Source organism: Mobula hypostoma, chromosome 1 (genome assembly GCF_963921235.1).
Source record: "Mobula hypostoma chromosome 1, sMobHyp1.1, whole genome shotgun sequence".
Classification (NCBI taxonomy): domain Eukaryota; kingdom Metazoa; phylum Chordata; class Chondrichthyes; order Myliobatiformes; family Myliobatidae; genus Mobula; species Mobula hypostoma.
In genome coordinates, this window is record NC_086097.1 from 33,254,986 (window position 1) to 33,279,729 (window position 24,744).

Sequence of the window (24,744 nt, forward strand, 5' to 3'; positions counted from 1 at the left end):
GGAGGAAACCGAAGATCCATGGGCCAGTCCTCATCGGGGGAATCAAAGGGTCAGCAACTTTAAATTCTCGGTTTTATCATTTCAGTGGATTTGTCCTGGGTCCAGCATTATGAAGAAAGCATGGTAGCATCTACTTCCTTAGAAGTTTGTGAAGACTCGTTATGACATCTAAAACTTTGACAAACTTCTATAAGTGTGTGGTGGAGAATATATTGACTGGATGCCTGGTATGGAAACACCAATGCTCTTTAATGAAAAATCCTACAGAAAGGAGTGGATACAGGCCGGTCTATCACGGGTAAAGCCTTCCCTACCATTGAGCATATGTACACAGAGTGCTGCCACAGGAAAGTAGAATCCATCATCAGGGGCTGCAGCCCTCCAGGTCATGCTCTGTTATTGCTGCTGCCATCAGAAAGAAGGTATAGAAGCCTCAGGACGCACAGCAGCCCTTTCAAGAACAGTAATTGCTCCTCAGCCATCAGGCTTTTGAACCAGTGGGGATAACTTCACTCATCATCACTTGCCCCATCATGAACTATTCCCACAACCTATGGACTTCCGAGGACTCTTCATCTCATTTTCTCGATATTTATTGCTTATTTTATTATTATTATTACTTTTTTTCTTTCTCTTGTGTTTGCACAGTTGTTTTTTGCACACTTGTTGTCTGCCCTGTCGGTGCTGTCTTTTGTATTTCTTGCATTTACTTTTTATGCCCCAAAGAAAATGAATCTTATGTTTGTATATGGTGACATGCAGTATATATACTTTGATAATAAATTTACTTTGAACTTTAAACTTTTGACCTTTGAAATCTATCTATTGCTGTCACATGCCACAAGATACAGTGAAAAGCTTGTCTTGCATTGTTTTTGTACTGATCAAATCATTACACAGTGCATTGAGGTAGAATAAGGTAGAACGATTGTAATGCAGGATAAAGTGCAATAAGTGCAGTGCATAAAGCACAAGATCACAACAAGATAGATTGTGAATCCAAGACTCTATCTTATTGTACAGAAGGTCTATTTAAGAGTCTGATAACAGTGGAGTAGAAGCTGAAGCTGTCCTTGAAATTGGGACTATGTTTATTAGATTTTAGGAGCCTGAGAGGTGAACTTACAGAGGTGTATAAAATCATTAGGTGCAATGATAGTGTGAATGCACCGAAGTCTTTTTCTCTGGACTGGAGAATTTAGGATTGAGGGCTAGGTTTAAAGTGAAAGGGGAGAGATTTAATCAGGATTAAGCAGAGGAGATTTGGTGCATGTACAAATGGCCCGGGTGCGAGGTTGGGTCGCTCTGGGCGCTAAGCTGATTTGAAGAGCTTGAGAATGGCTTCGGGCTGAGCAACGAAATCTGGACCCAGAGAATATTGTTGGGCAGCCCGGAGCCTTTCACAGCAGCAATGCCCAAGTCCTACTGCAAGGTATGATTCGCTGTTTAAAGCATTTAAACATTGGCACTGGTTAGAGGTGAGAGCCAAATTTCACTTGCTCTCCACGATGGTCACTCCTCTCTCCAGGGCGCCAGAGTCTTTTGCTGTTGGTTGTTTAGTCAATTTAAACACCAGCCCAGATAGACTGAAAAGACAGGGTGTCAGGATCCGAGGCAAGAGCCGACTTTGCTTGTTCTCCACGATGGTCACTCCTCTCTCCATGGTGCTGAGATGCTGAAGGCTGCCCCAACTGTTGTGCTCTATGCCCACTAATATGATGAACTGATGAGCTAGGTTTTGGGCCTACTCAGGACTGCTTTGGGGTGCAGATCAGAGGACTCGGAGTTTTGGTTCGGAGTGCTGTTGTTTGTTTCAATTGTTTGCATGATTTTTTTTTCTTCATTCTCTTGTGCATTGACTGTTGGTCTTTTATTTTCAATTTTATTCTCTTTTTTCTTTAAGTCAAGTGAAGTTTATTGTCATTTAACTACATACATGTATATAATGTATATAGAAACAAGACGTTTCTTTCAGCCAGAGTATAAAACACATAACACACAATAACTTATGAAGTTAAGGATAAAATCTACAGTTGAATCACATATAAATAACAAACTAAAGTGCATTAATATTAAATATTGTAAGGTATGGAACAGATTAACCAGTGGCACTTCAAATACGATGTGGCTGGGAGTTCAGAAGCCTAATGGCCTGGGGTAATAAATGTTTCTCATCCTGATTATTCTTGTTTTTATGCATCGTCGTCTCCAGCCTGATGGTAGATAGTCAAAGAGGATGCTTGATGGATAGGTGGGATCCTTAATAATACTATGGGCCCTGCAAATGCAGCGCTCCTGATAAATACCATGATGGATGGTAGGGAGATCCCTATGATCCTCTCAGCTGTTCTCACAGCCCTTTGGTGCAATAGTCCGATGCTCAACTGCTCCCATTCTAGATGGAAATGCAACTTGTCAGGATGCTCTCAGTGGTGCTCCTGTAAAACACAGTTAAGATGGGAGGTGGGAGCCTTGCTTGCCTCTGTCTTCTTAGGAAGAAGAGGCACTGCTGTGCCTTCTCGTTCAAGGAGGTGATATTAAGGGACCAGGTAAGATCACCTGTGATGTGAACTCCCAGGAGCTTGGTGCACTTAACTCTGTCAACAGAGGAGCCATATATTTGCAGAAGGGGATGGATTGTCTGCACCTTCCTGAAGTCCACAATAATTTCCTTTGTCTTCTCCACATTCAGGCTTAGGTGGTTCTTCTAACACCAATCCACCTGCCGCTTCACTTCCTCTCTGTACTCTGTCTCATCATCGTTCTTGATAAAGCCAACCACTGTTATGTTTAATTGGGTTCTTTCAGGTTTCTTGCTTTGTGGCTACCTCTGAACGAACAAATATCAGGGTTGCACAATTTATACACTCTTTGATAATAAATGTACTTGAATCTTGAATCTTGAGAATCTGAGAGGGACTGAGGTGCTAGATTAAGTGGTGATGCCATTAACAACATTTAAAAGGCACTTGGACAGCAACATACGTGGTTTAGAAGGACGTGGGCCAAACACAGGCTAGGCCCACTGCTGCTGTGCTGCCTATCATATGAACTAGAACTTGCGGCAACTTGCCTGGTAGGTCTTTGACTTGACAGGTGGGCCTGCAAGAGCCCCTTGCAATAAACCAGACTGTACAAGGACAGATTCAACCAGCACTTTCAGTCCTGGTACAGGGTCTCAGCCCCTAACACCAACAATTCCTTGGCAACACAAATGCTGGAGGAACTCAGCAGGTCAGACAGCTTCAATGGAGGGGAATAAACAGGATTTTGGGCTAAGATATTTCATTGGGACTGGAAAGGAAAGGGGCAGAAAGGTTGTTGGGGGGGTGGGGGAAGGAATAAGGAATACAAGCTGTTAGGTTATAGGTGAGACAAGGTGAGCAGGAAAGTGGGTGGGTGGGAGAGAGGGAGTGAAGTAAGAAGCTGGAAGGTGATAGGTAGAAGAGGTAAACAACTGAAGAAGAAGGAATCTAAGGATTGGAAAATGGACTGGGAGAAACAGAAGGAGGTGGGGAACTAGAGGGAAGAGGTGGGCAGGTGAGGAGAAGAGAAGGGGTAAGAGGGGAAGCAAAATGGGGAATGGAAAAGAGGGAGGTGGAGAAATGTTCAGAAGTTAGAGAAACTGATGTTGAAAGCTACCCAGACAGACTATGAAGTGTTGCTCCTCCAACCTGTGAGAGGCCTCATCATGGCAGGAGAGGAGGCCATGGACCAACTCGTCAGAATGAGAATGGAAAGCACAATTAAGAAGGGTGTGGCCACCGGGAAACCCTTCCTGTAATGGCGGGTGGAGCAAAGGTGCTCAATGAAGTCTGTGTTGGGTCTCACTGATGTAGAAGAGACTGCACCAGGAGCATCAGATACAGTAGATGACCCCAACATACTTTTAGGTGAAGTGCTTGGGGATTGACAATTGTTTGACAATTCCTTTGCCCCACAGATGCATTTCGACTCGACGAGTTCCTTCAGCAGATAGTGTCTTCTTCCAGATTCCAGTGCCAGAAGTCTCCTACGTCAGCATGTGCTGTGTGCTCTGCTGGAGGTAGTGGTCTAGGAGACTGCAGCCCCAGTTACATTCACACTCCTCTTCAGAGGATGCAGAATGAACAGCAGGATCACCTCGCACAGTGGCACAGTGAGCTCAGCTGCTGCCTCATAGCTCCAGAGACCCTGCCACGGTGCTGTTTGTATGCTCTCCTTTTGTGATTGTGTGGCTTCTCTCCACATTCCACAGATATGTGCGTTGTTATGTCAATTGTCCAGTATATATTGCTTCTCGTGTATGTGAATGCGCTGATCGAATCTGGGGGAAGGTGATGTAAATGTGGGGAGAATGAAATGGGATTAGCATAGTATAAGTGTCATTAAGTGTTTATGGTTAGCACAGACTCCGACTAAGAAACTGTTGCTCGATCTCCCTCTTTTACTCTATGACTTTGGTAGCAGGATGAAAAGTAGCTGTCAATTTGCCTGGCACATACATGCCAAACGCTATGTGTGGGAGCTGATTGTAGTTACAGTGCTAATCACACTCAAATCCATTGGCAGGCGGTATTTATTGGCGCCTTGCTGCAGTACCTCAGCCCACGGCATGCACTGGTGGGGGGGGGGGTGGGGTGAGGTCTTACTGCTGGAATTCATGATTTATTGCCTTGCCCACAAGGCTGTGGATCTGTGGTTTAACTGTGATACTTGCCTCCTCCCTCCTTTCACCTCCTTCCCCACCATGCCCTCTTGTAGCATTACCTTCTCCCCACTCCCCCCCTCACATTCTCTGTTCATTGCCTTTCCCTGCTCCTCCCTCCCCTTACCTTCTCCCCATTCCCTCCCCTCCTCACCTCTTCTTCCACTCTGCCTTCCCCACCTCACCCCCTCCTTCACTTCCCTCCTCACCCACTCCCTCCTGACCACTCCTCAGTTCCAGCCCTTCCCTCCCTACTCCCCTCCCTTCTGCTCCTTGTCCACTCCTTGCCCTATCCCTCTTTGCCTCCTCCTTCCCTTCCTCGTTGCCTCCCTCCCGTCCCCCCCCCCATGTGATCATCCCTTGTAGGTCGAATGGCCTGTACTATATTGTATTCTTCTATGATCAGCCCTTCTAGTCCAGGGAATGGATCAGTTTTAATTTGGCATCATCCTGCAGTGTATCGGTGCTCCTTACTCCCACACCTTATTCCTGTCTGTATCCCATGATACCTACCTCACCCCATCCCTACTTTCCTCCTTTCACATTCCACCCTGCCTCTTTTGTTTCTTCCCACCACCCTCTCGGCCCCCGACCCCTCTCTGCCTCCTCTTTCTGCTCTGCCCCAGGTCTTCCCCTCTCCTTGCTGTGTACTGAATATTTTCAGGGTCTTTTTCTCCTGCATGTCTGTCCCAGAGCAGCGCTTGTATTCACCGCTCTCAGGAGTGAAACCTTATGGAGCAGGATGGGGCAAATAGTGAGATTGTTGCTGAGTGACAGTCCAATTGCCCAGACAGTTCTGTAAATCTTTAATCTCAATGAGCTGAAGATATGTGACCTATTAGATGTCACTCTGCAGTACCTTCGCCCCCAGCTCCTATCCAGCTGGGTTAAGAAGCCATCTTGGTGAGGCATTAGTGAGGGAAGTGTCTGCAGACTGTGATCTGCCGCTGCCGTGTTTGACTCCAGCACTGGCTGCCAAAGCAAACACTGATCCTCCTTTGACGGGGTTTGATGGAATGTGAGCAATGTAGAGCAGTTATTAGATAATGGGGCTGGAGCAGGCCATGGTCATTGACGCCAGTGGAATGCACATTGTGTGCCAGTGGGGAAGGCACGCCTTTCAAATGCATCATGACCCTGGGCATTTCTGGTGCAGATTGTGTCCTGGGCTGTAGTTTTGATGCAGATGGTGCTTATGGCCCCAGTACACTGCCCCCCCCCACCTTCCCCAACAGCCCACAAGGGTCGGTGCTTCTCTGGCTGCCATTCTCCAGTTCTGTGAAACCTGATAGTGAGCTGATCTCATGCAGGAACCCAACCTGTAAATCAAACGTGTACACAGTGGGAGCCTTAGAGCAACAGACGCGCATTGGAGCCCAGCCAGTGTGGCCAGTCTTGGACTCATACAGGCATAGAAATATAGAGCACTACAGCACAGAAGCAGGCCCTTTAACCTCTTTTTTGCTTGAAGTGGGGACACTGAAAGGATGCAGAGCTGGGCTGGGAAATGGCAGATGGAGATCAACCTGCAAAATTGCAAAGTGATTCATTCTGGAAGACAGAGAATGGGGGTAATGGCAGGGTTCTTAGAAGTGTGGCAGAATCGAGGGATCTTGGAATGTCCTGCCGAGGTGATGATTGAGGCAAATGCATTAGGGGCATTTTTAGAACTCTTAGCTAGGCATATGGATGATTGATAAATGGAGGGCTCTGTGGGAGGGAAGGGTAAGATTAATCATAGAGGAGGTGAAAAGGTCGGCACAACATCATAAGCCAAAGGGCCTGTACTGTCTATGCTCAGACCTTCTAGTCCATGGAAGGGATGAGTTTTAGTTTGGCATCACGCTTGGCAAAGACATTGTGGGCCGAAGGGCCTGTTCCTGTACTGTACTGTGTTTTAGTGTATAGGAATGGGAGGCACCCTCCACGACTTGGAGTGGCTTTTGTCTGAAGACTTCAAGTTAAAATGTCAAAGTTTCAACTTCCTCCTAGGTGCTGACAACTGCTGAGTGTGCACCCATTCTGGGGCACATTATCCTGTTGGAGAAGCAATACTCAGGTGTATGACATTGTCAGGAGGGCTAGTACTTGACCAAGCATCTTACTGTTAGAGGGATGGTTCTGGGAGAGCATCACCCTGTCAGACTGGTATTGCATCAACAATGCTGCACTGCAGAGAGCATCCTACAGGCAATGCCACACTTTGGGGTTCTGTATGTTGAAGGCTTTGTCTTTAGTATGGGGCTGTTAAACCAGGCTCTTGATTAATCCCTCAAGTGGGCAAACAATCTGAGGACAGTACTACAACACAAACTAGGTCTTCACACTAAATAGCGGAAGAACTCAGCAGCTCAGGTAGCAGTGATGTGTAATAGAGCAATTCCTATAGTCTGCTCAGCAGAAGCTGAATGATGGGCAGCACGGTGGTGTAGGGACAAGCAGCAGTTGGGGTTCAATCGCCACACTGTGTGTAAGGAGGTAATGCGTATGTTCTCCCCATGACCATGAGGGTTTCCTCGACATTTCAATGATGTACGGTTAGTAAATTGTGGGCATGTTATGTTGGCATCAGAAGCATGGCAACATACGCAGGCTGCCCCAACACATTCTTGGATTGTGTTGATTATTGACACAAATGGCACATTTCACTGTATGTTTGGATATTTCTATGTTCATGTAACAAATAAAGCTAATCTAACCTAAGTTTCTCACCATGCCTTCTATTTGGGGTTCTCAATAAACATTACTCAGAATGGTCAGGTTGGTGTGTTTCCCAATCCTCATGCATAGATTAACCTCATTTTTGCATCAAATTCCTGTGCAATATTTCATAAACCTGTAACTTTTTCAATTAGGACAAGGTCAGGACCCACAGGTAATTCCAGGAAACAGTTGAGGCTAACATGGAGATATCCTTCTCTGTCACTTAGTTCCAAACCTGGAGCCCCTGCTCCACAGTACCTTCACCATGCAGACTGCTATGTTTCATGACTGTATCACCCCACCATCTACTCACGGCTATGACGATACGAGGGGTCAGACAGATTGTGTCCTTTTTAGACTGACTTATAAGTTGAGTTCTAAAAAGATCTGAATGTCAATTAATATCTTTGCGTAGCTTTGAAAAGTGTGCAGTTCCATGTTGTGCCTGCCTCACTCTGCTGCTTGTGTGGAAATAGTGAGACACATTGTTTGGCGGCAGGTTTGTCTCAGCTTGGCCGAGAGGTATGAAACAGCATACATGAACTCCCTGTGGATTGAGAAGGATATTTGGCAGGAAATGTCTATCAGGTTTCCCCAAGATTTCATGGACCTGCTATGTGTGGTATTTTTGTGGAAACATAAGGATGTGTTATTTTAAATTAAACAGCAGAGTTATCACCAACACTCATCGTAATGGAACAGTCCTCCTCTAGCACAGGGAAAGGCAGGATTTTGTGGTGGGGGATGGTCTAAAATGTAAAAGTGTTGGATCATCAACTTTCTTCAGAGTATGGCACAGAAAAGTGGTTTTATTCTGAAACTCCCAATGCAGGGACAGTATGGATTAGATATCAATTAAATGTCCAATATTGTACCTTCAGACATTCTCAGAGTAGGGATAGTATGGGAAAGATACGGAGTAAATGTTAACACTGTACCTTCACACATACCTAAAGCAGGGACGGTATGCGTTAGATACCAAGTAAATATTAAATACTATACTTACCCACACTCCCATGGCAAAGACAGTATGGGTTAGATACTGAGCAAGTGTCCAACACTACCTTCACACACTCCCAGGACAGGGGCAGCATGGGTTAGATACAGAATTAAATGTTAGTTTGTACCTACCTACACTATCAGGGCAGGGACAGTATAAGTTAGGTATTGAGTAAATGTCCAACAGTGTACTTTCACACACTCCATGGACAAGGACAGTATGGATCAGATACTGAGTAAATCCTGAATACTGTACCTCAAACTCTTCTAGAGCTGAGACAGTATAGGTTAGATATTGAGTAAAAGTTCAACAGTGTATCTTCCCACACTACCAAGCAATGTTCTCTCTAAGGTACACACACACACACATCTTTTGCTACTAGTGGACAAAGGAATTTAAACTGCGCACAAAAGGTTGTCATCTTCTACCTCGTTAGCATGTTAAGTATATTTCACGATCGTACACAATCACATTTCTTTTTCCAGTTTCTGATGCAGATTGTGTTGACAAGGGGGAGTTTGCGATGATTTGTCTGCAAGTTTTAGAAATAGCTTATTTATACTGTTTTATTGTAGGAAGTATTGATTAACTATGTCAAATTCCAAAGAAGCAAAGGGTGTGAAGCACAAAAGAACTGCTAGTTCATTTAAAGCAGAATGGCTTAATGAAACGGTAGAAACTGTTGCACTGAAAGCTCATGAGGTCAGGAACATGCAGCTACGAGAAATATTTATGTACAATACAGAAATTGGTGTTACTTGCGTGTATTGTCGCGATGCAAAAGTTGCCGGAGAATTTGCAAGTGGCAAGAAGTGGAGTGATAATTGGAAACTTGACTTTTTAAAGCATCATTTAGCAAGCAAATTACATATGGACAGTTGCAAAAGCTCCGCAAAAAAATCCTTCATTACCCATTACAAGTGTGCCTCTTATGTTTTGTGAGAGTGCAGATGAACAAGAGCAGAAACATTCAAACCCAGAGGAGATCAAAGTTCTTATTGATAGTGTTTTGCTGATGTTAAAATGAATACCTCTATATATAAAATTCAGTGCACCCATGTTGTTGTCACTAGGCAAAAAATTGCACAGCACAAGATTTTTGTGCATACTGGTCATTACAAGTTAGAGGTTACATTGCTACCAAGGCTGGGAATGCATGTGTTGGAGTACATCCCCAATCCCCTCTAACACTTCCAGGACAAATAAGAGCATAGATTTTGCCTTCCAGGCATGAGGAAAACCCAGGGTGCAGAACACTGTACAGAGCAATTGAGGTATAAGAGGTTCATGAATTCCCCAGCAGTTGTCCCTTCTCCACCCTCAGGACTGTGTTTCATATACGTACAGAGAGTGAGATGTTGCAGCCTCTCTTGTGTATCTGAAGTTCCTCAAGTCTAGATTACACTTCAGCCCCATGTGCTTGATTTTTGAAAGAGATTCAGAGTGAAGTTATGGGTATTGGGGAGGGGTATGAGGTGTAAGTCATTCTGGGGACCTCCTCATCTGTCTGCTCCTGGGCTATTCATAGGCACAGGTAGGCAGCCTTGGAGAGTTCCACCTGAGGCTGAGTAAGTGAATGAGTGGCTGAGGAACTGGTGCGGGGACAGGATATCAACATTCAACAATGTCAAAATATCAACAATTCCTTCACCATCCCCCCACAAGCAATAGATGCTGCTCGGCATGCTGAGTTCCTTCATTGCACTGATATTGGTTTATTATTGTCACATGTACTGTACCTAGATACAGTGTAAAGCTTGTCTTTGCATGGTGTTCATACAGATCAAATCATTACACAGTGAACTGAGGTAGAACAAGGTAAAACAGTAAAGGCTGATTTATACTTGTGCGTACCAGCTTACGCCGTAGCCTACGCAAGTGGGCTACGCTGTTGTGAGCATTTATACTTGTGCGTTGGTGTGTCTGCGTCGCTCTGCAATTCACCGCCAAAACGCTAGTTGGCGGTGGGGTTTCTATGCCACTGTGTTGAGTTTCTTTGTGTTGAAGAAATTTCAAACAATAGCGACTGAAACTGAAGGAGGGTGAATTTTCTGTATGTACAGTGTAGTGTCACTTAACAGAATCGAGAATTTTGAGCCAAAATCGATTTGTCGAAAAATATCGTCACGTACACACATGCACTCACACCTACCCGTGCAAGGCTTCATGGTCATGGTAGTCTTTCTCAGGGTAAACAAGTTTAAAGCAACCGTCTTTTTCCGTAAAAGTGAAAATCCTCTTTCGGTTAATGAAAACAGATACTAATGTGGGTCTTTCATAAAAGCGAAATGTGTCCTCCATAATTGCGGAGGTCTGTGAAGCTTTATGGAAAGCATTGCAGCCAGAGTTGCTACCAAGCGGACCAATTGCAGTTGTTTCGGTCTGCGTTGCCGCAACGCGTAGTTACATTTTGGGAGAGGTGCGCGTTAGGCTACGGCGTAGGGTTTGCGTAAAGTACAGCGTAGGATTCACGGATTTGACACACAAGTATAAATCAGCCTGAACAATGCAGAATAAAAGTGTAAAGCTGCAGAGAAAGTGCAGTGCAGGAAAACCATAAAGTGCAAGATTGTGAGGTCAAGAGTCCATTTTGTTATATTGGGGGTCTATTGAAGAGTCTTAACAGTGAGATAGAACTGTACGTCACAGAAGGCAGATTTTTCCAGTGGCCACTAATTTTAATTCTAATTCCAATTCCCATTTCAACATGTCAGTCCATGGACTCCACTATTGCCATGATGAGGTCACTGTCAGGTTGGAGGAGTAACACCTTATATTTTGTCTGAGTAGCCTCCAACCTAAGGGCATGAACATTAATTTCTCAAACTTCTGGTTAACTGGTCCCTCCTCCACCTTCTCTCTTTTTCCATTCTCCATTCTGATTCTCCTCTCACCCCTTCTCCTCATGCGTCCATCACCTCTCTCTGGCATGCTCCTCCTTCCCTTGGTAGAATCTCCTTTCCTACTTCTTCAGCCCTTTACCTTTTCTACATATTACTTCCCAGCTTCTCACTTCGTCCTCCCTCTCACACCCACCCACCTTCCCCCTCACCTGGTCTCACCTGCCCCTCTTCCCAATTTTTGAACTTCTTCCCCTCTTACCAATTTTTGCTTCTGACTTCTGCCCCCTCCCTTCCTTTCCAGTCCTGATGAAAGATCTTGACCCTAAATGTTGAATGGTTATTCATCCACATAGATGCTGCCTGACCTACTGAGTTCTTCCAGCAATTGTGTGTGTTTCAGTGAGATAGAAGTTGTCCTTGCCTGGTGAACAGCCTGGAATCTGGTAGGCCAAGAAGGTTGTATGTTGTGCTAACTACAGTACTCTACCTCAATTACTTTAAAATACAAGGTGTATAAAACTCAAGACTCACTGCTAGGATGCTGACCCTTTGATCCAGAGGCTAAGGCTCAGTCTGAGATTCAATTATGAAATGTTGGAATTTTCTCACCTGGAGGGTTGTGGATCCTCTTTCACTGCATATATTCAGTACTGCGACTGAAGAAATTGTGAACTTTGCCTGCCCAACTCTAAGTATTGACCTTGGGACTTGCTGACCATGGGACTTTGACCTCTAGGCCTCATCCTCTGAACTCACACAGGCCTCGACCTCAGGACTCACCAACCTAGAAGGGGTGGTCATCAGTCCTCATCCACAGGGCCTCCCGACCTCGAGGATTGATGGTCTCCAAACCAGGTGTAAATTCCCATGAAAGAGCAATGTTATTTAAGGATGTTACAGTCTGAAGTAAAAGCAGTATGTGGAGAGAACCTGAATTAATGTTACCAGTCAGTGACACTTCATCAACATTAACACCGAACTTCACTGTCATCCATTGACACAGAAGCTAAGAGGTGCCCTTGGGTAGGAGGTTCTGTAATTCATAAAGAGTAATAGATTCATAGAATACTAAAGCACAGAAACAGGCCGTTTGGCCCATCTAGTACATGCTGAACTATTACGCTAATAAATCTAATTGATCTGTATCAGGACTATAGTCCTCCATGCTCCTCCCATCCATGTACCTATCCACATTTCTCTTAAATGTTGAAATCAAACCCTCATCCACCACTTCCACTGGCAGCTCATTCTACAGTTTCACCATCCTCAAAGTGAAGAAGTTCCCCCTTATGTTCCCCTTAAACCTTTGACCCTTAACCCTCTGACCCTTAACCCTCAGACTTAGATAGATTAGGAGAATGGACAAAGAAGTGGCAGATGCAATACGGTGTCAAGAGCGTCTGGTCATGCACTTTGGAAGAAAGAATAAAAGCAAAGACAATTTTCTAAATGGGGAAAAAATTCAAAAATCTGATGTGCAAAGGAAGTTAGGAGTTCTCATGAAGAATTCTCTAAAGGGTAACTTGCAGGTTGAGTCAGTGGTGAGGAAGGAAAATGTAATGTTAGCATTCATTTCAAGAGGACTAGAATATAAAAGCAAGGATGGATGCTGAGGTTTTATAAAGCACTGGTGAGGTCTCACTTGGAGTATTGAGCCCTTTATCTAAGAAAGGATGTGCTAATGTTGGAGGGGGTTCAAAGGAGTTTCATGAAACTGATTCCCGGAATGAAAGGCTTATCAAATGAGAAACGTTTGATGGGTTTGGGCCTTTAGAATATAGAAGAACGAAGGGAGATCTCATTCAAACCTACTGAATGGCGAAAGGCCTAGATACAGTGGATGTGGAGAGGATATTTCCCATAGTGAAGGAGTCTAGGACCAGAGGGCACAAACTCAGAACAGGCGGGCCATCCATTTAGAACGGAGATGAGGTGGAATTTCTTTAGCCAGAGCATGGGGAATCTGTGGAATTCATTGCCACAGGTGGCTGTGGAGGCCAAGTGATTGGGTGTATTCAAAGCGGAGATTGATAGATTCTTGATAAGTCAGGGTGTGAAAGGTTATCGCGAGAAGGCAGAAGAATGGGGTTGAGGAAAATGGATAAGCTATGATCAAATGGTGGGGTAGACTCGATGGGGCCAAATGGCCTAATTCAGCTCCTATGTCTTTTGGTCTTAACTCATGACCTTTTGTATCTTATCCTATTTTTTTGAATAAAGAAGGAAAGAGGGTCCCTTGGATCCTGATACTGGGTTTTTTGTGTTAGAGCATAGACTGCCATCTGGGCTGACTGATCAATCGTGCACTGCCTACCAATGTGTCTCGGCTCTATGGCAAATAGCAGCAGGAGTTAAGTTACTGTGCAAAAATACCACCAGATCAAAAGCTTCCCCTAATCTCAGTGACTTCTGCCTTGCTATGAAGTCAGGCAAGAAATTAGTGAGAGACAGATGGGGTGCTGCAAGGGTCGTATACAAAAATACTAGATCCTAACAGCTCAGAGGCTCCCTTGGATATAAATAGATGTTAAAAGGGGAGGGGGTAGTCTGGTTATAAGTCTGGACTCAGGTTATTGCCAACATCCGGAAAGAATGTTTGTTCCTTCCAAGTTCAACAACGTCCACTACATTAATACTCCTCAGCTCCCATAGACCTACTCTGTTACCACCACTAACACACCTATCAATTGTGTAAAGGAGATAGATTCTGATAGCTCTGTAGGGTTGGTCCACCCCTCATGTCTTTGCTGGCAGGCTGTTGACTGTAGAGGACTAGTTGCTGAAGCCAGTGCTGCCTATGCTGGTTGAGCCCACACTTCCTTGTGGATCAGAAGCAGAATCAGGTTTATTCTTCCCCAAATCTATCATAAAATGTCTTGTTTTGCAGCAGGAGTGCAGTGGAATATATTAAACAATGCTATAGATTAGTATAAGAAATATAAAAGAATAAATATGTAGTGCAAAAACTGAGATTGGTTCATGGTCTATTCAGAAAGCTGATGGTGGAGGGGGAAAAGCTGATTCTAAAACGTTAACTGTGTGTCTTCAGACCCCTGTACAACCTCCCTTATGGTTGCAGGGAGAAGAGGACATGTCCTAGTTGGTGAGCGTCCTTCATGATGGATGCTGCCTTCTTGAGGCATGCCTGTTGAAGATGTCCTCAATGGTCAGGATGATGATAGTACTAGGACTGTGGCCAATTGCCTCTTTTTAGCTTGGTGGTGGTGGTGGGGGGGGGGGTGTTGGTGTGGGGGGTGATTAAAGTTGTTCACATTGCCCTATGAGGCAGTCATTTGTTCAAGGCGTTGTACATGTGGTCTGTATAGCAGGAGACTTCTTTATTTTCCAAATCATTCGAGCATAAGATTAGTTTATCATCAGTTACACTAGGGTGCAATGAAATTTCCTGTTCTCATAAAGCTCACAGAGTAAACAGTGCATCTGGTAATAATAAATGCAGCGAAAACTTAAGAAAACAGCAGATTGGTGCAAAAATTGTAATTCAATCTGCAGTAGAACAACAAAACAATTCCAAAGTGACAATAGCAGAGTAACCAAGGGAGGGAGAATTCAGAGTATGAGAATGAGGCAGCACCATTGAAAGAAGTGACTGGTTCAGAAGTCTGCAGCCGGTGGGGGAGAAGCTGTTCTTGAGTTTGGTCATCTGGGCTTTCAAGCCTCCTATGTCTTCCCCCAGAGGTTAGAGGAGAGTTAAGGAAATGGCCAGGGCAGCAAGTGCCTTGACAATATCACTAGTCTTTCTGAAGCAACACAACAGAGAACAATACAGCATAGTTACAGTGTCCCATTATGTCTGTGCCAACCGTGATGTCAATCTAAACTAATTTGGGGATGGAGAAGATGTTACCAATAGTGAGGGAGTCTAGGATCAGAAGGCACAGCCTCAGAAAAGAAGGATGTCCCTTTAGAACAGAAATCAGGAGGAATTTCTGTAGCCGGAGTGATGAATCTCTTTAATTCATTGCCACAGACAGCTGTGGAAGCCAAGTCATTGGGTATACAGTGCCTATAAAAACTATTCACCCCCTTGGAAGTTTTCATGATTTATTATTTTACAACATTGAATCACAGTGGATTTAATTTGACTTTTTTGACGCTGATCAACAAAAAAAAGCCTCTCTTGTGTCAAAATGACTAGTCCTGACGAAGGGTCTCGGCCTGAAACGTCGACTGCACCTCTTCCTGGAGATGCTGCCTGGCCTGCCGCGTTCACCAGCAACTTTGATGTGTGTTGCTTGAATTTCCAGCATCTGCAGAATTCCTGTTGTTTGCATTTAAAACACAAGATAATTGATTGCATAAGTATTCACCACCCTTTAATAATACTCACTGGTGCAGCCACGAGGAAATCTGCAGATGCTGGAAATTCAAACAACATACACAAAAAATGCTGGTGAACGCAGCAGGCCAGGCAGCATCTATAGGAAGAGGTACAGTCGACATTTCGGGCCGGGACCCTTTGTCAGGACTAATTGAAAGAAGAGATAGTAAGAGATTTAAAAGTGGGAGGGGGAGGGGGAGATCTGAAATGATAGGAGATGACAGGAGGGGGGGGTGGATCTAAGAGCTGGAGAAGGGAGAGCATCATGGGACGGGAAGCCTGGGGAGAAAGAGAAGGGGGGAGGGGAGCCCGGAGGGTGGAGAGCAGACAAGAAGTTATAGTGAGAGGGACAGAGGGAGAAAAAAGAGAGAGAGAAAAAGGGGGAAATAAAAAATATATTAAAAATATATTAAATAAATAAGGGATGGGGTGTGAAGGGAAGAAGGGGCATTAACGGAAGTTAGAAAAGTCAATATTCATGCCATCAGGGTGGAGGCTACCGAGACGGAATATAAGGTGTTGTTCCTCCAACCTGAGTGTGGCTTCATTTTGACAGTAGAGGAAGCCGTGGATGGACATATCAGAATGGATGGTGCAGCCAATGGGTTTTAGAAGTCACATAATTACTTAAGTGGAGATCTGTTTTTGGAGACCTGTGTGTAGTTAAGGGTTTTCAATTGATTGTAGTAAAAATACATGGGTATCTGCAAGATCCAACTGCTGATGATTCAGTATCCTGGCAAAAACTACATCATGAAGACAAAATAACACTCCAAGCAACTCCGCAAAAAGACTATAGAAAAGCACATATCAGGAGATGGATGCAAGAAAATTTCCAAGTCAGTGAATATCTCTTGGAATACAGTTGTCAATCATCAAGAAATGGAAAGAGCATAGCACAGCTGTAAATCTGCCTAGAGCAGACTGTCCTCAAAAACTGAGTGACCGTGCAAGAAGAAGACTGATGAGTGAAGCCACCAAGAGACCTATGACAACTCTGGAGGAGTTACAAGCTTCAATGGCTGAGATGAGCAAAGCTGTGTGTACAACAGCTGTTGTTGTCCGGGTGCTTCACCAGTTGCAACTCTATGGGAGAATGGCAAAGAGAAAGCCACTGTTGAAAAAAACACATGAATTTTGGCTAGAGTTTGTCAGAAGCATGTGGGAGGCTCTGAAGTCAGTTGGAAGAATGTTCTATTGTCTGATGAAACCAAAATTGAGCTTTTTGGCCATCAGACTAATGCTATGTTTGGCAGAAGCCAAACACCACGCATCATCAAAAACACACCATCCCTACCGTGAAGCATGGTGGTGGCTGCATCATGCTCTGGGGATGCTTCACTGCTGAAGGCCCTGGAAGGCTTGTGAAGGTAGAGGGTAAAATGAATGCAACAAAATACAGACGAATTCTGGAGGAAAACCTGATGCAGTCTGCAAGAGAATTGCAACTTGGGAGATTTGTTTCCAGCAAGACAATGACCCCAAGCATAAAGCCAAAGCTACATGGGAATGACTTTAAAATAACCAAATTAACGTCCTGGAGAGGCCAAATCAGAGTCCAGACTTCAATCCAATTGAGAATTTGTGGCTGGATTTGAAAAGGGCTGTTCACTCATGATCACCATGCAATCTGACAGAGCTTGAGCAGTTTTGTAAAGAAGAATGGGGAAAAATTGCAGTGTCCAGATGTGCAAAGCTGATAGAGACCTATCCACACAGACTCAAGGCTATAACTGCTGCCAAAAGTGCATCTATTAAATACTGACTTGAAAGGGGTAAATACAGTACTAATGCAATCAATTATTTTGTGTTCTATATTTGTAATTCACTTAGAGCACTTTGTAGAGATCTGTTTTCACTTTGACAGAAGTCTTTTTCTGTTGATCAATGTCAAAAAAGTCAAATTAAATACACTGTGATCCAATGTTGCAGAACAAAAAATCATGAAAACTTCAAAGGGGGTGGGGTGAATGCTTTTTGTAGGCAGTGTATTTAAAGTGGAGGGTGATATGTTGTTGATTAGTGGGGGGGGGGTTAAAGGCTATGATGAGAAGGCAGAAGAATGGGTTTGAGAGGAATAATAAATCAGTCATGATCGAATAGCACAGCATGCTCAATTGACCAAATGACCTAATTTTGCTCTTACGTCTTATGGTCTTATCTGCCTGCATATGATCCTTATCCTTCCATTCCCTGCCTGTTTCTGATTACACCCAAAGGCCTCGTAAATTTTGCTATCATGTCAGCTTCCACTATTGAGGAGAGTGAGATATTAGCAAGTAATATTAAAGCTAGTGATCGGGAATCTCTCCTCTCAACCTCAGGATGATGGTGCCATTTTATTATTATTTGAGTGTTTAGAGCAGTCACGTAGTGAATTTTGTAGGCTGGTACCATTAGAGTCAGAGCAATACAGTATGAATACAGGCCTTTCAAGTCTATGCCAATCATGAAGCCCACCCACTAAGTTCCAATTTCCTGCATTAGGCCTCACCCCTCCATGAAGCTGTCCAAGTGCTTCCTAAATGATACTATCGTAGCTGCCTCAATCTGTTTCTCTGGCAGCCCATTCCATATACTCACCACCCTCTGCATGTAAATGTCAAGGTGTGCACTGACAGACAACTGAACGTGGGTACGAAGGAATGACAGACTCCCATGTAGAGACAGAAAGAAGTTCATTCATGGGAATTCCAATAGAACCTCGGTGGTTCGGCTGAGCAACACCGTAAGACGAATCATTCTCAAAACACAAGGACCCCATGATAAGTGTTAATCGGGGGTCCACTTTAAATAATCACAATATGCAGAAGACCTGTGCCAGTCCAAATAAACTTGAGAAGATTAAACAGAAAGCACTATGGCTTAACAACTCTAGATAAGACAACGACTAACAACTACGGGTGCACACGACTAAGAGCTCATGACAGAAAAAGTTACCCTTCAGGACCCTTTTAAATCTTTCTGCTCTCAGCTTAAACTTTTGCCCCGTAATTTTGGACTCCCGTACCTTGGGGAAAAGACTGTTAACATCAATCTATGTATTTTTCTCATTAATTTAATCATTTTTATAAGGTCACCCCTCTTCCTCTTATGTTCCAAGGAATAAAGACCTGGGCTAGCCAACCTCTCCCTATATCTGAGGCCCTCTAATCCTGGCAACATTCTCGTATAACTTTTCTGCACTCTTTCCAGTTTAAAAAACATTTTTCCTGTAACAGAATGACCAAAGCTGTTCACAATACTCCATGTGCAGTCCCACCAATAACGTACACAACTGTATCCAACATAATAACCCAACTCTTATACTCTGTGCCCTGACTAATGAAGGCCAGTGTGCAAAATGTTTTTTTCACCACCCTGCCTACCTGCAAAGCCACTCTTAAATGAAATATGCATTTGTACTCCTAGGACCCACTGTTCCATTACAGCTCACTAAGTACTGTACCATTCATAATACAAGTGCTGCGCTGGATGGACTTTCAGAATCAGAATCAGGTTTATTATCACCGGCATGTGAAGTGAAATTTGTTAACTTAGTAGCAGCAGTTCAGTGCAATATATAGTCTAGCAGAGAAAAAAAAAATAACAATAATAAATAAACAAGTAATTCAATTACAGTATACAGTACACATATTGAATAGATTAAAAAACATGCAAAATCAAAAATACTGTATATTAAAAAAAGTGAGGTAGTGTCCAAAAATTCGATGTCTATTCAGGAATTAGGTGGCAGAGGGGAAGAAGCTGTTCCTGAATCGCTGAGTGTGTGCCTTCAGGCTTCTGTACCTCCTACCTGACGGTAACAGTGAGAAAAGGGCATGCCCTGGGTGCTGGACATCCTTAATAATGGACGCTGCCTTGCTAAGACATCACTCCCTGAGGATGTCCTGAATACTTTGTAGGCTAGTGCCCAAAATGGAGCTGACTAGATCTACAACCTTTTGCAGCTACTTTCAGACTTGTGCAGTAGCCCCTCCATACCAGACAGTGATGCAGCCTGTCAGAATGCTGCCCATGGTACAACTGTAGAAGTTCATGAGTGTATTTGTTGGCATGCCAAATCTCTTCAAATTCCTAATAAAGTATAGCCATTGTTTTGCCTTCGTTATAACTACATCGATATGTTGGGACCAGGTTAGATCCTCAGAGATCTTGACACCCAGGAACTTGAAACTGCTCACGCTCTCCACTTCTGAACCCTCTATGAGGATTGGTATGTGTTCCTTCGTCTTACCCTTCCTGAAGTCCACAATCAGCTCATTGGTCTTACTGACGTTGAGTGCCAGGTTGTTGCTGCGGCACCATTCCACTAGTTGGCATATCTCACTCAAACACGAGAAAATCTGCAGATGCTGGAAATTCAAGCAACACACACAAAATGCTGGTGGAACGCTGCAGGCAAGGCAGCATCTATAGGAAGAAGTACAGTCAAAGTTTCGGGCCGACACCTTTCGTCAGGACTAACTGAAAGAAGAGATAGTAAGAGATTTGAAAGTGGGAGGGGAGGGGGAGATCCGAAATGATAGGAGAAGACAGGAGAGGGAGGGAAGAAGGTCAGAGCTGGAAAGTTGATTGGCAAAAGAGATACAGAGTTGGAGAAGGGGGAGGATCATGGGACAGGTGGCCTAAGGAGAAAGAAAGGGAGAGGGGAGCCCAGAGGAAGATGGAGAGTAGGCAGGGAGTGATTGTGAGAGGGACAGAGAGAGGAAAAAAAGGGGGGGAATAAAAATCAATAAGGGATGGGGTAAGAAGGGGAGGAGGGGCATTAACGGAAGTTAGAGAAATCAATGTTCACACCATCAGGTTGGAGGCTACCCAGATGGAATATAAGGTGTTGTTCCTCCAACCTGAGTGTGGCTTCATCTTGACAGTAGAGGAGGCCATGGACTGACATATCAGAATGGGAATGGGACATGGAATTAAAATGTGTGGCCACTGGGAGATTCTGCTTTCTCTGGCGGACAGAGCGTAGGTGTTCAGCGAAACTGTCTCCCAGTCTGCGTCGGGTCTCACCAATATATAGAAACCCACATTGGACGCAGTATATCACACCAGCCGACTCACAGGTGAAGTGTTGCCTCACCTGGAAGGACTGTCTGGGGCCCTGAATGGTGGTGAGGGAGGAAGTGTAAGGGCATGTGTAGCACTTGTTCTGCTTACAAGGATAAGTGCCAGGAGGGAGATCAGTGGGGAGGGATCGGGGGGACGAATGAACAAGGAAGTCGGATAGGGAGCGATCCCTGCAGAAAGCAGAAAGAGTGGGGGAGGAAAGATGTGCTTGGTGGTGGGATCCCGTTGGAGGTGGTGGAAGTTACGGAGAATTATATGTTGGACTCGGAGGCTGATGGGGTGGTAGGTGAGGACATGGAGAACCCTATCCCAAGTGGGGTGGCGGGAGAATGGGATGAGAGCAGATGTGTGACTTCACCACACCTTGTTGCAATTCCAACCTCACTCCTTCCGAACGCTCTGCTCTCTACTCCCTCTGCACCAATCCTAACCTTACTATAAAACCTGCTGATAAGGGGGGTGCTGTTGTTGTCTGGCGTACTGACCTCTACCTTGCCGAGGCACAGTGACAGCTTGCTGGTACCTCCTCTTATTTACCATTCAATCATGACCCCACTAAGAAGCACCAGGCTATTGTCTCCCACACCATCACCAACCTTATCAGCTCTGGGGATCTCCCATCCACTGCCACCAACCTCATAGTTCCCACACCTCACACTTCCCGTTTCTACCTCCTACCCACGATCCACAAACCTGCCTGTCCAGGTAGACACGTTGTCTCAGCTTGCTCCTGCCCCACCGAACTCATTTCTGCATACCTCAACACTGTTTTATCCCCCCTTGTTCAATTCCTTCCCACCTATGTTCGTGACACTTCTCACACTCTGAATTTTTTCGATGATTTTAAGGTCCCTGGCTCCCACCGCCTTATTTTCACCATGGATGTCCAGTCCCTATATACCTCCATCCCCCACCAGGAAGATCTCAAAGCTCTCCGCTTTTTGGATTCCAGACCTAACCAGTTCCCCTCTACCACCACTGTCCTCCATCTAGCGGAATTGGTCCTTACTCTTAATAATTTTTCCTTTGGCTCCTCCCACTTCCTCCAAACTAAAGGTGTAGCTATGGGCACCTTGTATGGGTCCTAGCTATGCCTGCCTTTTTGTTGGGTTTGTGGAACAATCTATGTTCCAAACCTATTCTGGTATCTGTCCCCCACTTTTCCTTCGCTACATCGACGATTGCATTGGTGCTGCTTCCTGCACGCATGTTGAGCTCGTTGACATCATTAACTTTGCCTCCAACTTTCACCCTGCCCTCAAGTTTACCTGGTCCATTTCCGACACCTCCCTCCCCTTTCTTGATTTTTCTGTCTCTATTTCTGGAGACAGCTTATCTACTGATGTCTACTATAAGCCTCCTGACTCTCACAGCTACCTGGACTATTCCTCTTCTCACCCTGTCTCTTGCAAAAATGCCATCCCCTTTTCGCAATTCCTCCATCTCTGCTGCATCTGCTCTCAGGATGAGGCTTTTCATTCCAGGGCGAGGGAGATGTCCTCCTTTTTTAAAGAAAGGGGCTTCCCTTCCTCCACAATCAACTCTGCTCTCAAACGCACCTCTCCCATTTCACGCACATCTGCTTTCACCCCATCCTCCCACCACCCCACTTGGGATAGGGTTCCCCTTGTCCTTACCGACCACCCCACCAGCCTCCAGGTCCAACATATAGTTCTCCGTAACTTCCACCCTCCAACGGGATCCCACCACCAAGCACATCTTTCCCTCCCCCCCTTTCTGCTTTCCGCAGGGATTGCTCCCTACACGACTCCCTTGTCCATTCATTCCCCCCCGCCATCCCTTCCCACCAATCTCCCTCCCAGCACTTAACCTGTTAAGTGGAACAAGTGCTACTCCTGCCCTTACACTTCCTCCCTCATCACCATTCAGGGCCCCAAACAGTCCTTCCAGGTGAGCGACACTTCACCTGTGAGTCAGCTGGTGTGATATACTGTGTCCAGTGCGCCCGGTGTGGCCTTCTATATATTGGTGAGACTCGACACAGACTGGGAGAGCGTTTTGCTGAACACCTGCTCTCTATCCACCAGAGAAAGCAGGATCTCCCAGTGGCCACACATTTTAATTCCACGTCCCATTCCCATTCTGATATGTCAGTCCACGGCCTCCTCTACTGTCAAGATGAAGCCACACTCAGGTTGGAGGAACAACACCTTATATTCCATCTGGGTAGCCTTCAACCTGATGGCATGAACATTGATTTCTCTAACTTCCGTTAATGCCCCTCCTCCCCTTCTCACCCCATTCCTTATTTATTTTTATTTCCCCCCCTTTTATTTTCCTTCTCTCTCTGTCCCTCTCACAGTTACTCCTTCCTGCTCTCCATCTTCCTCTAGGCTCCCCTCCCCCTTTCTTTCTCCGTAGGCCACCTGTCCCATGATCCTCCCCCTTCTCCAATTCTGTATCCCTTTTACCAATCAACTTTCCAGCTCTTAGCTTCTTCCCTCCCCCTCCTGTCATTTCGGATCTCCCCCTCCCCTCCCACTTTAAAATCTTATACTATCTCTTCTTTCAGTTAGTCCTGACGAAGGGTCTTGGCCCGAAACATTGACTGTACTTCTTCCTACAGATGCTGCCTGGCCTGCTGCTTTCCACCAGCATTTTGTGTGTGTTGCTGGCATATCTCACTCCTGTATGCCCCCTCGTCACCACCTGAGATTCTACCAACAATGGTTGTATCGTCAACAAATTTATAGATGGTATTTGAGCCATGCCTAGCCACACAGTCATCTGTATATAAAGAGTAAAGCAGTGGGCTAAGCACACATCCCTGAGGTGTTGATTGTCAGTAAGGAGGATATGTTATCACCAATCCGCACAGATTGTGGTCTTCTGGTTAGGAAATGCACCACCAAAATGTACCACCTCAAATTTAACTGTATTGAAATCCATTTGCCACTCCTCAGTCCACTTCTCTAACTAATCAGGATACCCCTGTAATCTACAATAACCTTCTTTACTATCAGCAACACCTTCTAATTTTGTGGCATCTGCAAACTTACTGATCAAGTCTTGTGCATTTGCAAAATCCCATTTATATAAATAATGAATAGTAAAGGTCCTGCGGCACATCACTAGTTACCAGCCCCTGCTTCCTACCTTTTAGATGAGTGTAGATGCTGTTGCTTATTTGCTCTGCCCATGTGATCACTCCTGAGAGACCGCGTTAGAACTGGAGCTGCAGCTCGATGACCTTCGTCTGGCCAGGGAGAGTGAAGAGGTGATAGAGAGGAGCTATAGGCAGGTAGTCACCCCGGGACCACAGGAGACAGATAAGTGGGTAACAGTCAGGAGAGGGAAGGGCAGGAGTCAGATGCTGGAGAGTACCCCTGTGGCTGTCCCCCTTAACAATAAGAGCTCCTGCTTGAGTACTGTTGGGACGGCTTACCTGGGGGAAGCAATAGTAGTCATGTCTCTGGCACAGGGTCTGGCCCTGTGGCTCAGAAGGGTAGGAAAAGGAAGAGGATGGCAGCAGTGATAGGGGACTCTATAAGTTAGGGGGTCAGATAGGCAATTCTGTGGATGCAAGAAAGAAACGCGGATGGTAGTTTGCCTCCCAGGTGCCAGGGTCCAGGATGTTTCTGATTGCGTCCACGATACCTTGATGTGGGAAGGAGAACAGCCAGAGATCGTGGTACATATTGGTACCAATGCCATAGGTAGGAAAAGGGAGGAGGTCCTGAAAACAGACTACAGGGAGTTAGGAAAGAAGCTGAGAAGCAGGACCTCAAAGGTAGTAATCTCAGGATTACTGCCTATGCCACGTAACAGTGAGTATAGGAATAGAATGAGGCGGAGGATAAATGCATGGCTGAGGGATTGGAGCAGGGGGCAGGGATTCAGATTTCTGGATCATTGGGACATCTTCTGGGGCAGGTGTGACCTGTACAAAGTGGACGGGTTGCACTTGAATCTGAGGGGCACCAATATCCTGGCGGGAAAGTTTGCTAAGGCTATTGGGGAGATTTTAAACTAGAATTGCTGGGGGGTGGGAATGGAACTGAAGTGACGGAGGAAAGGGAGGTTGGCTCACAAATAGAGAAAGCTTGGAGACAGTGCGAAAGGTAGGATAGACAGG

The 24,744-nt window shown here is 45.1% G+C and overlaps 1 protein-coding gene across 9 annotated transcripts in view; it reads left to right on the plus strand.

Annotated features, from left to right (window-relative positions):
* Positions 1–24,744, plus strand: part of ttll5 (tubulin tyrosine ligase-like family, member 5) — a 508,510-nt gene that overhangs the window by 359,182 nt on the left and 124,584 nt on the right. The window contains exon 31 of one of the 9 annotated variants that reach the window (XM_063046021.1): positions 86–101. The exons of the other annotated variants lie outside the window; for them this stretch is intronic. The gene's annotated coding sequence lies outside the window, so the exon portion shown is untranslated. Of the gene's footprint in view, positions 1–85; positions 102–24,744 lie in introns of those variants that run through there. 9 annotated transcript variants of the gene reach the window in all.